Source organism: Polypterus senegalus, chromosome 2, assembly GCF_016835505.1.
Source record: "Polypterus senegalus isolate Bchr_013 chromosome 2, ASM1683550v1, whole genome shotgun sequence".
NCBI classification, from domain to species: domain Eukaryota; kingdom Metazoa; phylum Chordata; class Cladistia; order Polypteriformes; family Polypteridae; genus Polypterus; species Polypterus senegalus.
In genome coordinates, this window is record NC_053155.1 from 1977762 (window position 1) to 1993794 (window position 16033).

A 16033-nucleotide genomic window follows, 5' to 3' on the forward strand; every position below is an offset into this window, starting at 1 on the left:
GAATTAAGTTGAGACAAGAACAGAATGAATTGTTAACCAGAATGACGGAACCTAAACCACTGAACCGCACTTTTTCACAGGTCAGATCCATAATCTCTGACATAGAAGTGCGAGTCTTCATGACGTGAATCATGGTGCCTCTTGGGAAGGTGGTCTTTATGCAAAAAGGCAACCCATTATTTGCGTGCAGACATTTTACAACGGTGGTGTAACATAATCAAAATTTAAAATGAATCGATTTCTCAGTATCCTTCATATTTAGAAAGTGTTTTTTTAAGATGTAAAAAATATGTTTTAGATAGCTTTGTAATGTGTTTTAAATGACATTTTATTGTCTTAGATAATGACTAAACTGCATGCTGAATATGATATAAAACACGTTTAGCCCAAAATTTAAAAACAGAAAAATAAATCAAAGAGTTTTCATGTTGGATAAATTAAAAGCTAAAAAGAAAGTTAGAAATGAAAAAAAAAATGCTGAAAAGATGAATATGACTAGCAACTTCATTGTGAGAACAACGGTTCAAAAGGACATTAAGAAAGAGAAAAGGCAGTTGGAGAAAAATATTGTAGAAAAGTTGAAAACTGAGATTCTTTCAGTATGCTGGTTAAAGAGCATTAGAACCCTCTAGACGAGAACAGGCCATTCAGCCCAACAAAGCTCGCCAGTCCTATCCACTTGTTTCCTCCAAGAAAACATCAAGTCGAGTTTTAAAAGTCCCTAACGTCTTACTGTCTACCACACTACTTGGTCGCTTATTCCAAGTGTCTATCGTTCTTTGTGTCAAGAAAAACTTCCTAATGTTTGCATGAAATTTACCCTTAACAAGTTTCCAACTGTGTCCCCGTGTTCTTGATGAACTCCTTTTAAAATACCAGTCTCGATCCTCTGTACTAATTCCCTTCATAATTTTAAGCACTTCAATCATGTCACCTCTTAATCTTCTTTTGCTTAAACTGTAAAGGCTCAGCTCTTTCAATCTTTCCTCATAATTCAACCCCTGTAGCCCCCTGTAATCAGCCTAGTCGCTCTTCTCTGGACCTTCTCTAGTGCTGCTATGTCCTTTTTGTAGCCTGGACACCAAAACTGCACACAGGACTCAAGATGAGGCCTCACCAGTGTGTTATAAAGGTTGAGCAGAACCTCCTGTGACTTGTAGTTCACACATCAAGGCGCTATATAACCTGATATTCTGTTAGCCTTCTTAATGGCTTCTGAACACTGTTGGGAAGTCGATAGCTTAGAGTCCACTATGACCACCAGTATTGCTTCCTATTTGCAGTTCTTTACATTTGCTTACATGAAATATTATCTCACAAATCTGCCTGAGCCTGTATGCTGTTAACGTCTCTCTGTAACAATTTAGCAGAGTCTACATTGTTTTCAATTGCAGCTTCCTTGGTATCATCTGTAATCATCACCATCTTGAGGATTATATTCTTATTTGGATGGTTTATGTATTTTAAAAACAGCAGCCTCAGCACTGCCTCCTGCTGGACACCTCTTTTAACATCGCCTAATTCTAAAAAAGGTCCCCTCACTGCCACAAAGAGCCATGCAAAGAGCAGAGAATCAATCCATTGCAGCTGACACTTCAATACTTTCTAAAAAATCAACTTTGTTATATTTTGGAAAAATTAGGGAAATTGGATTAATGAGTTTCTCAGGATGAATGACCTGTTCCCATCAAAATTCTTCTAATGTTCTTTAAAAACTTGGATGTGGACTAGGAGGTACAGTAGATTTTTGATAATGTGTAGACAGGGCAAGAAAACAAAAGTCCTTAAAATGATTCCTTAGGAGAAAATGAACCAAACTTAAACTGTACTGCTTAAGTATCATAAACCTTCCTTTTCCTTTCTGACTCAACACACAATCAAAAGTTCATCGAGGATAGAACATCCACACAGATATGTCTCAGGCTTTCTTCTCACCTCTCTGACTGAACTCTCTGGCTTCTTAAGGCAGTAGCTCCCCTGCTGACTGCTCTGATTCTCATAATCTGAACCACTCGTCTCAGTCCATGTTGATCCAAAATGGCTGTCTACTTTGGTTGTCACCAGTCTCCTAATAGTATGGTATATTACTCCATGGACTCCATCCATGGACTCCGTCTGTCTTCTTGTTTGATATTTCTTTTTGCTGCCCTTAATCTATGACATTAGAAATAGTCACACACAGCAGAGCTGTTTACTGATGTTGTCACAACTCTCTCCATGTTGACATGGACTTTTAAAGGCCGATACACAATTTTCATTACAGACTTGTGACAAGTTGCTTTGAACAAACTTAGCTTTAGTTGACAATGAATTTGTGGTTGGTCAGCAGAGTGTGTTACATGACAACATATCTGTTTATGATATACATGTTTGGAATCTGAAAGTATCGAGATCATCAACCAGAAGAAAGCCATATGAGCTAAAACATGGATTCAACATACAAGTGAGTAAAGCTGAACAGGAAGAAGAAGAGCTAAGACTCATAAACAGACACAACATTTATAAAGTGATGTAGATAAGAATGAAAGTCTAACCTGTGAGCTCATTTCAGATTTATGGAATTATGGCGGTCGACAAATAAATAACGAGACAGCTCACAATGAAACCCCTGGCCATGTTAAGATTGAGGTGAGCAGCCAGGCTCTGAAGAAATGAGGTGCGTAGGATTGGCGAGTTTGTTGGGCTCAATGGCTTGTTGTCTTCACAATTGTTCTGATGATTAAAAAAAAAAACGATGTTTTGTTCTTAATGGTTTATGGACACAAGTTGAGCAAAAAGTAAATTGGTCACATCTCGAGAGCCCTGATACATTTAGGCCACTGACCTGGCTGATGTTTGATATTTTAAATGCTCAAGTATTCTTATTTTCACTAAGAGTGTGTTTCCTGTGTTCGATTTACAGATATGAGTACAACTGTGGAACATTCAGACAAAACAATTTACCTGGCAATAGGACTGCTGGCACTGGTGGCTGTGGTGCTTATCACACTGATGATACCAATTGTGAGGATTTGGAGGAGACAAATGAACTGGTATGTAAAACCTCACACATGTGAGCAGGCAGCCTAGCATGTTCAACTTATACGGTAGACATTCATCGTGTGTGCCAAAGATGCCCTCATTCATAAAAGAATCCCTTCTGTTTGATGAAGTCATCACAAGTCTGCCATTTCTCTCAGATTTCTCAGCTCTGCTTTGTGTTAATGCAGCCATCAAGAAGGTGAAGCGGGCATCACAGAGTCTGTGATGAGGCCATAATGCTGACTTTCTAAATGTTCTCTGTACTCCTGCATTCAGTCTGATGTTTGCTGTTGTGAACACCTCAACGTTACACTGCACTGTTAAAATATCCTGAATGCTGCTGCTGTTTTCCACTTACTATATTTTAAAACCATTTCCATTCATTTTCTTTTAGTGCCAAGAGAAGACAATGATATTGAAGTGCCACTGCAACAAAGTCCAACAGTGTGTGAAAGATGAAGGTAACGTTAAAGAAAAACAAACACTTTTTCTGAACCAAACTTTCTGTGATTACAGATTCAGAGGGGTTGGTGTTTTGATCATAAAATCTCTCCAACTTATCGGTATTGGATCTATTTAGAAAGCACACGTTAAAAGATGCTGCCAGTTTCCTCCATGCTGTATTCCTTCAGAGTGACATGGAGGTGTCTTTACGTGAGTTTCCGCAGATCTGATATGAGATCTCTTACTATGTATTGTAGAGCGCCTGTTCTGTACGGCGAGGTTTGGGCCGTGATGAGACATTCTTTATCACTGTTGTCACGTTTCTGACTAGATATTTTGAACACTTTGGTGACTGTTGAATGAAGTTGATTACTAAGACTAGCTGGATGTGTAATGACTGACAGGTATGAGCTCTTCTGTATTATCTACATAATTGAGGACATGAGTTATAGCATTGCCAGATTAAGACCCCCAAAGGCTCCAGTGTGTTATACACATATATGAATATCACATATTAAAATCAAACAAGCTGGTGAGTGGTGTCCCTTGGACATGTAGGCTAATGGTTACTCGTACATTAGATTGAGAGGCAGCAATATCACATACGAGCAACCTCATATGTGTATTGTGTGAAAGTTCTGCTGAAACAGAAAAATGCTGGTGCTATTGAAAGAGGGCGAGACCTTAGAAATTTCATGACCGTGCCTTCAACACGGCTACTTTTAGGTAGGAGTGAAATTCCTAGAACATAATCTACAGGTCATACACTGACAGCGATTCTAAACCTTCTAGTCTGAAGTTAAGAAGCAGGGAGGAGATGATTTTAGCAGGGGAGGATATCAACATCCTGAAATAATGCTGCAGATAGAGTCAAGTAAAATCAGCTAATATTCAGTGCAGTGACATGGCAAGTACACCATAACATAAATGTGATCTTACAATCGCTATAGGCTCTCCTAATAGTATGACAGCATTAATCAAGAATACTGCTTGGCTTGGGTGATGCGCATTCACCCAAAGGTCGGGGTGTATGACTTGCCGTGAATTCAGTACAACACCTGCATTACTTTTATCTCCCATGTGCCAGAGTGGTGACTCTGAGGCTAGGGGTCTGCGCTGGCAATCGGAAGGTTTGAATCCCATCAATGCCAGAAATGAGTTCACTCTGTTGGGCCCCTGAGTAAGGCCCTTAACTTGTGATTGCCCTGTCCTGGTATGACGTTAACCTGCAAGCAGGGGTTGGTGGCAGGATTAGCACTCCAGCCACCGTAAGAAAAACTTCACAACATTCCATTTGAAGTAGTGTGGTGGCACTGAGGTGGCACAGCTGTGCTCGGGCCCTAATGGGGATCCTGAGGTGGTTTGTCATGTGGAGTGTGCGTCAGTGCAGGCTCCTAGCCTCTCCTCTTTTGCCACTGATCTGAATCACCATTGTGTCATCTCTCTCCAGGGTAGTCCACATCTAATTATACAGATCCAGATTGTCTGGATGACTTTGATTTATGAGGCGATGATTCCAGTTGGGCGCAAAGACGATTCTTCATGTCGTCAGTTCGCACACTTCTCGATGGTCTGGGATTTTTTAGGTTATTTTCTATGTAATAAACTTAATAAGTTATAGCGTAATGAAAATTGCATAATTAGATCTGGACCACCCATTAGATATAAAATCCAATGTCTGCCTGTCTGTCTGCCTGTCTGTCTGAACTACTTTATGGATTTAGATCGGGTTTTTTTCTATAACTTGCGTAAACATTCCAGCTGATTTTGCGACTTCTCTCATTGCGCTAAGAATCAGAGTTCACTTGTAGGAGCAAATAATTTGTGCTAATCTGAGACTGAGGCTGCAGGCCGAGGGGAGTCGGAAGTGTGACGTCAGGAGGGGGGAGTCGGGCGGGACCCTCCTCACTCCCGTGCCAGCCTCCACTCGAGTCGGTCTACTTCTGGCTACATTTTGGAGTGTACCTCGCCTCTGCTTAGCTAGCGAATCCTGTTTGTTAATTGATCTTTGTCCTGTTTCACTACCACGCAGGTGGAGCCGTGGGACACAGCTAGTTTGTCATAAAGGGGTCTTCATCTATATTATACCACCCTGATGCCACTTGCACCAATAACAGCCACTTGTACACATGGCATCTCTTCATAGCCTACTTACATGGGAACAATGGTGGCAATTAAAGTTAAGTTCATTTAAGTCAAGTTAGGAGCTAGGAAGCTGAGTTACGGCAACCTGAAACAAATCGAGTTTTGTCAAAAGTGTTTCAATTAGGGTCATAAAATGGGGCTTCCTTTGTGCATCCTCTTTATGAAATCATCATTTTTATTTTGTAAAATATAAAGATTTTCGATTCAAATCTAATTGTTTTTTCTCTTACTCTTCTCTGTCTAGGGTAACTTGTGTCACTCTGTGCTCAGACCTGGAGTGTTTGAACTGAGGATATTAAAAGAGAAGCTGATGTGCACACAAGAGAACCCGAAGCACTTTGGTGTGAATTTGGAAAGCTTGCCTTTGTATTCTGTTTAGTTAGCCAATAAAAGGTGTCATTTCACTTTACTTTCTCCTAACTGGGATCTGAAAGAGGCGACTGTCTGAATGTACTCCATGTAGCCAGAGGACGTCGCCTGCTCTACTCATCTCCATTCCAGCGAGTTTCGTTTCCATTCTGCTTGTTTTATGCTGCTGGCTTTGTGTCTTTAGAAGGGCATCTGAAAAAAACTGTAAAAAAATAACTTCACGAACCATCAACACCTTCACCTGCTTCTGCTGCAGATGCAGTGCTGAAAAATAGGAATAGGCTGCCATCTCCACTTCAACGAAAATGTGACAGCCTGTAATGGAGGCCGGTGGTGTGCAGCATTAACAGATCACTAATGTTCTACTGGATATTTCACACTGCCAAGAGATGTTTGTCTTAAGAAATCTCACAGATATTCAGCCATAGACTAACAGTAAGCAATGGACAATGGAATCCAATCTCAAGTGTAAAGTCCAAAAAAAACTGTCTGAGAGACCAAAGCAAATTACCTGCCATCCTGGAATGACGGCTTCATCCCCTCCGTTGTGTCATTTCTATGCTGCCTCCACTTCCTAGCATCAGCGATGTCCCTGTCGCTAAGCAACAAAGGAAGGAGGGGCTTGGGGCGGAGCCTAAACAACATCCCAACAGCAAGCATTCACTCAGAAATTCAGAAACCAAAGATTCAGAAGAGCAGAATGGAAATCCTGTGACAGACTGGGAAAACCTGAGCGCGATTTGGACAAAATATGAAAGTCTATCAGCAGCAATAATCAGGGAAGGGTGACATCTTTATTCTTGTGTTTGTGTTCATATTATGTGCTATGGTGGGGCACTCATGAATATAAACATACTGAGTAGTTCTTTGATTTTTAAAATATAGGAAGATTTCTTCCAAGAAGAGTTAATAAAAAAAAAATCAATATTCTTAATATTCTCACTTTACAAGCTGATCTACGAGCTCTCTAGACGCCTCCTAGAGGTTTAAAGACTGTGGTCTGTCATAAGAGCTCCTCCTTACTTTCTCAGTTCTTGCCCATGCATGCCAGTCCTTCATTGGCATTCTTAAATATCACACTCAGGGTCTCGTTTCTGGCTCATTACTCCTGTCGTTGTATGAGGACTCTTTACATGTACTGAGGTCCTGTGTGTTGTGTGTGTGGCACCCAGGAAGGCAGGGCCTCCTGCCACCACCATTTGTGAGACCTCCCTCTGGCTATTTAAGGCCCAGAGAGCTGGACTTGAGGCGGAGGTGCGTTGCTGTTTCTGATGTCTAATGTGAATTTTATTATTTTCATTTGGAATTTGGAATGTTTTTTTTTGCCTGCTTTCTGCTTTGGTCTTTGAATATTTCTGTTGGATTGTGAAGGGGGATTTGGTTACCAAGGGTTTGAAACCCTTTATGTCATTTTTTTCTTTCTTTGTGAATAAATATATTCATTTATAGAGATTTATTGTTTTGGTGTTTCCTTACAAGCCAGAGGTTCACCGTTTCTCCTCCTTGAGGCTGTTTTTGACAGGGCACTGGGTGGGTACTGGTCTTCTTTTGTGGCTCTTTTTTGAGGCCTCGACGCCCTGTTTGTTAAGTCATTGACTGCTGATTACAACTCCTCCATTTTTCCTTGTAACATCTCCTTGATCTGCCCACCAGCACACTGGCTCATCAGCTCCTTCCATCCTGTCACTCCCACCTATTGTGAGATTGTCAGGACTGCTTGTTAATGGTGGCACTGCTATTTAACCCCCAGGATTGTCCAAACCCATTAAAAGGCCTTGCTGATTTTATAGAAATAACGGGCATCCTCTGGAATTTGGAAGTCCAGCACTTTGGTCTGCTAATTTCTACGTTATTCGCATACATCAATCATCTGCAACTCTTTTCTTCTTAGTTAATTCTATTGTCCTATTTATTAAAATGAGTGTGTTTGGGTGAATTAGTGAGAGAATGTTAAAAGCCCAACAGCCCATAAAAACAAAAGAGAAAGAGATAAGGTCACCGCACAGAGAGGTCTCAGGTGAATTCAGGAATGACATACCATATCATCCATCCATTATCCAACCCGCTATATCCTAACTACAGGGTCACAGGGGTCTGCTGGAGCCAATCCCAGTCAACACAGGGCACAAGACTAGAAACAAACCCCGGGCAGGGCGCCAGCCCACCAGAACATACCATATCACATGGTGGCAATTCTTACTATTATTTATATGTTTGACCAAGTTATCACAAAAGGAAAAAAGTGAACATCATTTGGACAATGAAAAGAATAATAAAAGTGTTCAGGACACAGCGTTTGGGCCCAGTTGTCAGCGTTCTCCTAACTGTCACACTCCAGTATGTCCTCACGCCTTTGGTTGTTGTGTGGTCACCAGAGCTCAGTTGAAGGCTTACGGCCTGGCCTTTCCAGATCCCTCCCAGCTCACACATTTTGCAGAGTAGTAACCCCTGGTAGACACTGGAAACCAACCACGTCAGGATCACACGTCCCTACTTTATGAGCTGAAGAGCTCCTGCCTCCGTTTGTGTGCGGACTGCCTGTTGGTAAAGCAGAGCGGAGCGCGTCCTGGTGACGTCAGCTGAGTTCTTTCTCTCCGTCTCTCTCATTTTTACTCATTTTCATTTTTCTCTCTCAGTTCATGGGAGTTTAGACTCGACAAGTGTGACATTCAGCTTTGAACCAGCGTCACATCAATGAACTCTGATTTGGTAACACTCTGTGTGCTGTTATATTGGTGCCACTTAGCTTTTCATGTTTTTAAAAGTGTCTCCACTCCAAAGATTGACTCTGTCTAAATATCAAGGTTGAGTTTGTATATTCAACATTGACTCCATACACGACAATTTACTGCTGATTTCACACCCAGACGTGTAAAAAGTATTTCCTCCTCACTCGATGCCGCTTCCCCTACTGTTAGAGACGTGTCATACAGATTCTCTCATTCTCATACTCATTTTTATTCATTTTCAACTTTCTTATTTTTCCTTCCTAGCTGTCATACAAATTTCCAGTTAGCATCCAAAGTACTGTAGGTGGTCCAGAGGTAGCGGAGCCAATGTGGTGGGTCTCTTTGTTTTGTTTCTTCTTTTTTAGTGAGCTCACCGAGTCTCCTCTCTGTTCTTCTAACCAAAGATATCGCATGCAAGGACTAATAATCAGATACACAGGCATGATGAGCACATAAAGCAACTTTTGATAAAATGTGTCAAATGTTCATATAGAGTAAGAAAAGACAAAACGCAGTGTGGATGTCAGCTTCAGCAGAATTCACGAAGGCTGCTCAGTCGAGCCTGGAGGTGCACTTTAAACACGACTGGTTTTGGGTGTCTGTAAAAATAAACCAATGAATAATTACAATGGTATCAGATCTACAGTATTTATGTTAAAGTACAGTTTTCTTTTTTCCATTTTATATTGACAGATTGAATTATTTTTATATTATAATTCAGAACAGTTGACAAAAATACCAGTAAAAACTAAATAAATACATATATAAATAAAAGCATACTTAGCATGCCACATACTGTATATAGAATATAATATTGCAAGGATTATCTGATTGTTTTTTTAATCTAAACTACGGAAAGTGCAGGGGATGCTTTAGTTTTATCCACAGATGGACAGCCTTGGGATGAAATGGCACCGCATTTATGTAGAGTCAACTATTATGCAACCCTGCTGCATAATAACACAATGTTATTTTTTATTAACTAGAATAAATATAATCCAAAGGACCAAGTTGTAACGGCCGGCAACTACACCGCCAAGACCTATGGCCTGGCAACTTGAGGGGTTTTAGACTTAGACAAGCCGTACTTCTTCCAATTACTTTCCCCAATTGGCGATCAAATAGACAAACAGTAGGTAAGTTACTAAGGTGAATATACATATTGATGAAAAGAAGTGAAACAAAACACCAAACGGTATAAATATCTCACATCCCCTCTCCCCTAACACACAGAACTCCATGAGTGAATGTTATAATAAACAGTGCAGCTATAAATGTACAGAGCAAACCCTCCCTTGACCCCACAGTGATTTGGTGCACATGAAACACATAAGACACGTAAAGTCCAGGAAATCGTCCAGAGAGTGATTAGTGATAATTAACTTGAACCAGTTAGAAACTGTCCAGCGGTAACTGCGGTATGAAAGCACTTGATTGTTTGCTCCTTCTCAAAGCTAAATTAAACGTTCTCACCATAAGGTCCTCGGCGTGTCCCATTACTACTGAACTCTGGGGTTTTGTGACAATGCCGAGATTGTTACAGGTCCGGCATTGAGGGCAGGAAGCTGTGGAAAGGTGCATGACGACCCGGATCTCCTGTGATGTGTTTCTGTGTTGTGTTCTCTCCTTTCCCCCTTGATCTCCCTTCCTTCTCTCCCTTCTCTCATTTAAATAAGAAAAACCGGATGGACTTGATGGGTGGACTGGCAAATTACCCTGAGGGGTCACGGTCCTGCAGCATTCTTCTTTCCCCCTTTGTTTCCAGGGGACAACATTTACACTGACACACCATAGACTACATAAACAGGACAACACTATGAAAGACGCAACTTGGCACAAAACACATTAAGACGTCCCCATTCATGTAGCTCTACTAGAAAGTATACAATAGAAACAAATCCTTCATTAAAAAACAATAAATAAGGAAAAAGAAAACAAATTATGGCCATGTAAAAATGATGTTTCTTTTTCTTAACATATGTGAACTTTCAAGATTTCTTCTTCATGTAAACAGCATCTTTAGATAAAGGTGATGTAATTGGAAAACAATGAAAAGTGGAATTTGCAATTGTTTAATAAAAAATGAAGCCATCTGCCCTTTCCTTCTTCACTCCACCCTTGGCTCTCATAGCTGGAATTGCCCCTCAAGTCGGTCTTTCCTGATGTCACCTGGCAGAAGGTCTTCCCCGAGTCCTCCATGTGGAGTTTGAGGGGTGTCTTGTGTGCATAGCCCGTTTCCAAAACGACGGCATTTCAGTGGGATTCAGATCTGGGCTTTGACTTGGCGTATTCTAGGACCCTCCATTTCTTTCTTTTCAGTCGTATCCGTTGACTCGTATGTGAATTTAGCAAAGGGTGGAGAGCTGATGAAAATTCAACTGGCAGGTGGAGAGAGGAGTGGGGTGAGGAGATGTGACCATGCGGAGGTTTGAAACGTCTTTTTATTCTGCTTTAGTGCCACCTTGGTCATGGTATCAGAGTCCTGGATTCTTCTTTCTTATCGCCTTTAGTTGTAATAAAACATTTTTTTTCTTACATTTTTAGTTTCTTAGGCATTTTTCAGGTTTGGGGATTTCAAACCATAACATTCACATATTAGCAGTCATGTGAAAAAATAAATATGCCTTATTGAAATGGTTGAGTTGTTCAACATATTTGAACAAGCAAACATCAGATCTTCACGCAGACAGTGCCTACATCTCAAGGTGATCGACTTCAACGAATGACACATATGGAGTATTCATTCTCGTAATCTAAAGAAACAGATTTGTCACATGGATAAAGTAAGCCCACCCCTCCATTTATTACCACTTCACATCCATCAAATTAGAATCAGGCATTCCAGATGAAGTGCCAATGATGAGAACCTTCTCAGGGAGTTGGCAGGTGGTCCTGAGTATCTTATTTAAAGCGCAGATATTGAAGGGTCTGCTGTTCTTTTTGCTATTGACATGTGTGGTGTCATTAGACTAAAATCAAAGGAGCTCTCCAAGGCCCTCAGAAAGAAGGTTGTGGATGCCTGGGGGTCTGGTAAAGGATTTAAAAAGATCACCAGTGTCACACACGTGCGCATGGGTGGCAGCTGAAAGGCTCACAAAGGGATAATTCCATGCCAGACCAGGGGGTGGCAGGGTGCACTAATCCTCCCTCTTTTTCATCGTCAGACCAACCACAGGAAGTTTCACCTGAACTGGAGGATGCCACTTCTGGTTCTGTGCCCGACAACGTCACTTCCAGTTCCAGGCCCGATGACATCACTTCGCCTGCCCGGGTTTAAAACCGCCATTTTTACCTGTTATGATTATTCTATTGTTGGACTGAAGTCTGTTGAGATCTGCTCTATGGAACCGACTTTTGAATTTTGGCAGCCTAATTCAAGTATACAAACGACTGGCCCCAAAACCTCTTCCTGTGTCTGTCCAATCTTTTCACACCAAATAATTTGAAATCAATCATTCCACTGTCAGCAAAATCATCTACAAGTGGTTTGGACTTCAAACAACTGCTAATCTGTCCAGGACTGGTCAGCTCAGAACATTCAACTGACTGCTTGATACTCAAAGAAGTTTCCAAGAACACCAAAATTGCATGATGGGATCTGCAGGTAACTCTTGTAACAGTCGATGTCAAAATGCATGCACCTACAATCTGAAAGAGATGTCACAAATTTTATTTGCAGTTCAAAATACTCTCCAAAATGAACATCAGAGCAAGATGAGTTTGCCATTGAACATCAAGGCAAAGAGCAGACAATCTGCGGTAAAGTCGTAAGACAGCTGAATCAAAGGTAGAGTTGTTCGACCACAGTAACAGTAGACATGTCTGGCGCAAACCAAAGAAAACGTTTCAGGATTAGAACCTCATATCAACTGTGAAGTATGGTGGTGGAACTGTTCTGGCTTGGGGTTCCTTTGCTGCCTGATGACCACCGAGTTAAGTATGAAGTTAAGTAACTGAATCCCATCAAATTGTGCTTGACAAGAATGTCCAAAAGTTAAAGCTGAATTGGAAATGAACCTTTCAACGTGCTAATGATCTGAAACACACCAGCAAATCCAACAGGGAATGGGTCAAAAATGAAGAAATGGAGAGGGTTATGGAGTGGCCTTGATTTGAACCCCATTGTGGGGGGATTTGAAATGGGCAGGACATGCAACCTCACAAACATCTTGTAATCGAAGTGAACTTTGAATAGAGACATGTCAAAGACTGGAGGGCAGCAGCTGTGCCAAACATCAACAAGAAGTCCTTTCTGCTAAAGCGAGCAGTACCGGCCTCTGGGACCAAGGGTGGATGTACTTTTTCCACAGTAGACCATTAAATTGTTTGATTTTTTTGTTGAATAAATGATCACTTCACCTTTGTCCGTAGGCACTGTTTGCAAGAAGATCTACTGTACGCCTGTTGAAGTATGCTGACAAAAATCAGCAGTTTCCATGGGGTGGGTTTACTTTTTCACATTTCAGTGTCAGTTGTTTATTACCAGCCATGTGAAAAGGAAGAGAGTGAAGTCACTAACCTGGGGTCCACTTCTTTTCCTAAAGAAGCAAAAGGAAAAGAGGCATTTAACAAATCTCACAATTTAACGAATCTGACCAATTAAAGCAGTAGTGTGAGGTGGGCAGACATACATAAACGTTTAAGGAAGAATTAGAACAAAACAGATCAGAGGCATTTGTAATGTGAATGCAGAAGCCATGGAAGGGGTGAAAGCAAAGGTCAATGGCAGAAATATTCTGAAACAAAAGTTGAAATGGAGCAGATGTGCTCTAAAAATCGAGACCAAGAGAACCAATAAAAAGCAGGAGACGTGCGTGAGCACTTGTGGGCAGAGAGGGCGGCTCGGAGCAAAGGATGGAACGCTAATGACGTGAGGACAACATGGAGAGGCGATAGCTGAACAGCGCAGGAGTCAGCAGTGGAACATCACAACACTGCAGTTTAAATTCAAATGAAAGTAAAGATGTAGAATTAATACTGTACCTTAGTTTGAATACAGAGCATCATGCACAGTCCAAGGAGCAAAGTGATGACAACTAACAGCCCGCCAACAGCATATTTCCAGGAGGTTACATCTGAAAATAAGAGACAAACGTTAATATTTAGGTTAATTAGCTTGGCTAACAGAGACAACACAATTCTTAGTCAGTCATGTCCATGATTACAGTACAGTCCTTTATTCCACATAGTCATTGGGCAGGACATCACTTGGCGACCCACCAATGACTCAGTTGGACATCACGTATGGATGTGCCATCCCGGAGAATCTGAATGGGCTGCAGGAATCGCCTCATGTTACCAGTAGTGACAAGGACTGTAGCAAAAAGCAAAACTAGAGAAAAATCAGTCAGGAAGGACAAGGAGAGAGCGATGGTCTGTGGCCACCATTCCCTCATTGGGGGTGTCTTGCTGTGTCCTCTCCATGCCTCTTGTCACGTTTCTCATTTGCACCAAAGCAGGTGAAGTTGATTCACAGTCACTTCTGCTTCCTAACTGGACAGACTGATATCCCTGAAGGTTCACTGATTTGTTGTTCTACTGGGATGATCAAGTGTTTCTGTTAGTTTTCTGAGCAGCGTACATGTACTGTACATATTCACCCTTCACACAATGGACTTCCAGCACAATACCAGCACTTGCTGCCTACAGAGATTTTCAGTTGACTTGTCCATCATATGCTGCATTAATAATGGAGACGAGTCAGAGTGCAAGAAGGTTGTGGAGGACTTGTGGTGCAAGGACAACAACCTTTAACTCAGAATCAGCAAGACAAAAGAACTGGTGACGGACTTCTGGCGTGACAAAGGACCCTCTGAGACCAGTCACCATTCAGGGGAAGACATGGAAGTGATGCAGAGCTACCAGTACATAAACAACAAACTGAACTGGTATGACAACACAATGGTGCTGGACAAGAAGGACCAGAGCAGACTGGACTTGCTAAGAAGACTCCCATCTTTGATGTAAGACGTGATCATTCAGTGTGGTGTTCTACACCGTGGGCCTCCTGGGAAAGCAACCTGAGCACAGAAGAAGCACAACGACCTGAGCAAACGTATCAGGAAAGCCTGCTGCACCAGTGGGTGAACCCTGGTCACAATGGAAGCTGTTGTTGAAAAGAGAATGGTGGCAAAACTGGACTGGCCATCGTGAAAAATCACCTCCATCCCCTCTTGGAGAGCTTTGAGCCACAGGCTCATTCCACCTACAAAGTACCCCTGGGGGTCCTTTCTGCCCACCGCTATAAAACAATTCAAACCTTCCTCCCTAAACACTCTAAGTTCATTTTGAATTATCTGCACAATGAACATTTATTTATTTATTTATTGATTGATTGATTGTATTATTTGTCCTGTATCTTGTTTATGTTTCTGATTCTGTGTGCATCTTTGGATTAATAAAGTTTGTCTAATCTATTTTATTTTACATGATATTTGAGGGGTGACTCAAATATTCCTGTAATTGTAAAAAACAACTTTCTTGACTTACAGGAATTTCATATAAGTCACATTAAGGATTGTCTTCTTCGTCTGCAATCCACTTGTCATCTTTTGTCACTGTGTCTGGATTTCTAACACGGTAGCAAATCTTTTTCCCTTCAGTCTCAATTTTAATTTCAAGAACAAAGAGAAGTCACAGGGAGTGAGATCTGGAGAATTTGTGAAGTGAGGAGCAACAAGCGCAATGTTTTTGGACTGACCCTGTGATGTATGCAGATGGGCTGTCGCAGAACAAAATACAACTTTTGCGTAGTACACTCCTTGGGACGTCTCTGTACTGACGCTTTTCTGTCGACACTTCAGCAGTTCAGTGTCATGTCAGTGATGAACAGTCTCTTCAGTATTTTAATGTAGGAAAACACAATCACCATTGTCATGACATGCTTGGGGAAAAAATAAATTGCCAAAGTCACAAGCGCGATTGTAGAATAAATGTTTTAAATCCGTGTCATGATCAAGTCAGCACAATGCCAATCAGATATAGGCGTGCGATACCTAGCAGCATAGTCGATAACTACACCCTACTCCCGCCATTCGGTGCTTTAGACAATGTTTGGGCTCTCCCTTTTATGAGCAGCAGTTCTCTCACTGATTTTGTTTTTCCTGCCTTATACTGTACTAGCAGGGAGACTCGACTGTCGCTCAGATTGGCAAAAAGTGAAGCAGTTTCCCATTTATTATTTGGCAATTAATTTAATATTCGAATATTATTCAAAAGGAATGAGGGACTGGGGGCAAATACGATTAAAGTTGCACAAGTGGAAATATGCAGACCGGGAGATGTTATTGATGAGGGACTGAAAGGATAAAGTATGTCAAGGATGA

The 16033-nt window shown here is 41.4% G+C and overlaps 2 long non-coding RNA genes across 2 annotated transcripts; one reads left to right on the forward strand and one right to left on the reverse strand.

Moving 5' to 3' along the window:
* Positions 1 to 1207: 1207 nt before the first annotated feature.
* On the forward strand, positions 1208 to 7431 carry LOC120521279. The gene is made up of 2 exons (XR_005632081.1): positions 1208 to 3482; positions 5855 to 7431. It is a non-coding gene; the product is annotated as an uncharacterized LOC120521279 (long non-coding RNA).
* An 823-nt stretch (positions 7432 to 8254) lies between these two features.
* LOC120521290 lies at positions 8255 to 13887 on the reverse strand. The gene is made up of 3 exons (XR_005632082.1): positions 13692 to 13887; positions 13228 to 13246; positions 8255 to 9307 (listed from the first exon to the last, which is right to left on the reverse strand). It is a non-coding gene; the product is annotated as an uncharacterized LOC120521290 (long non-coding RNA).
* Positions 13888 to 16033: the final 2146 nt, after the last annotated feature.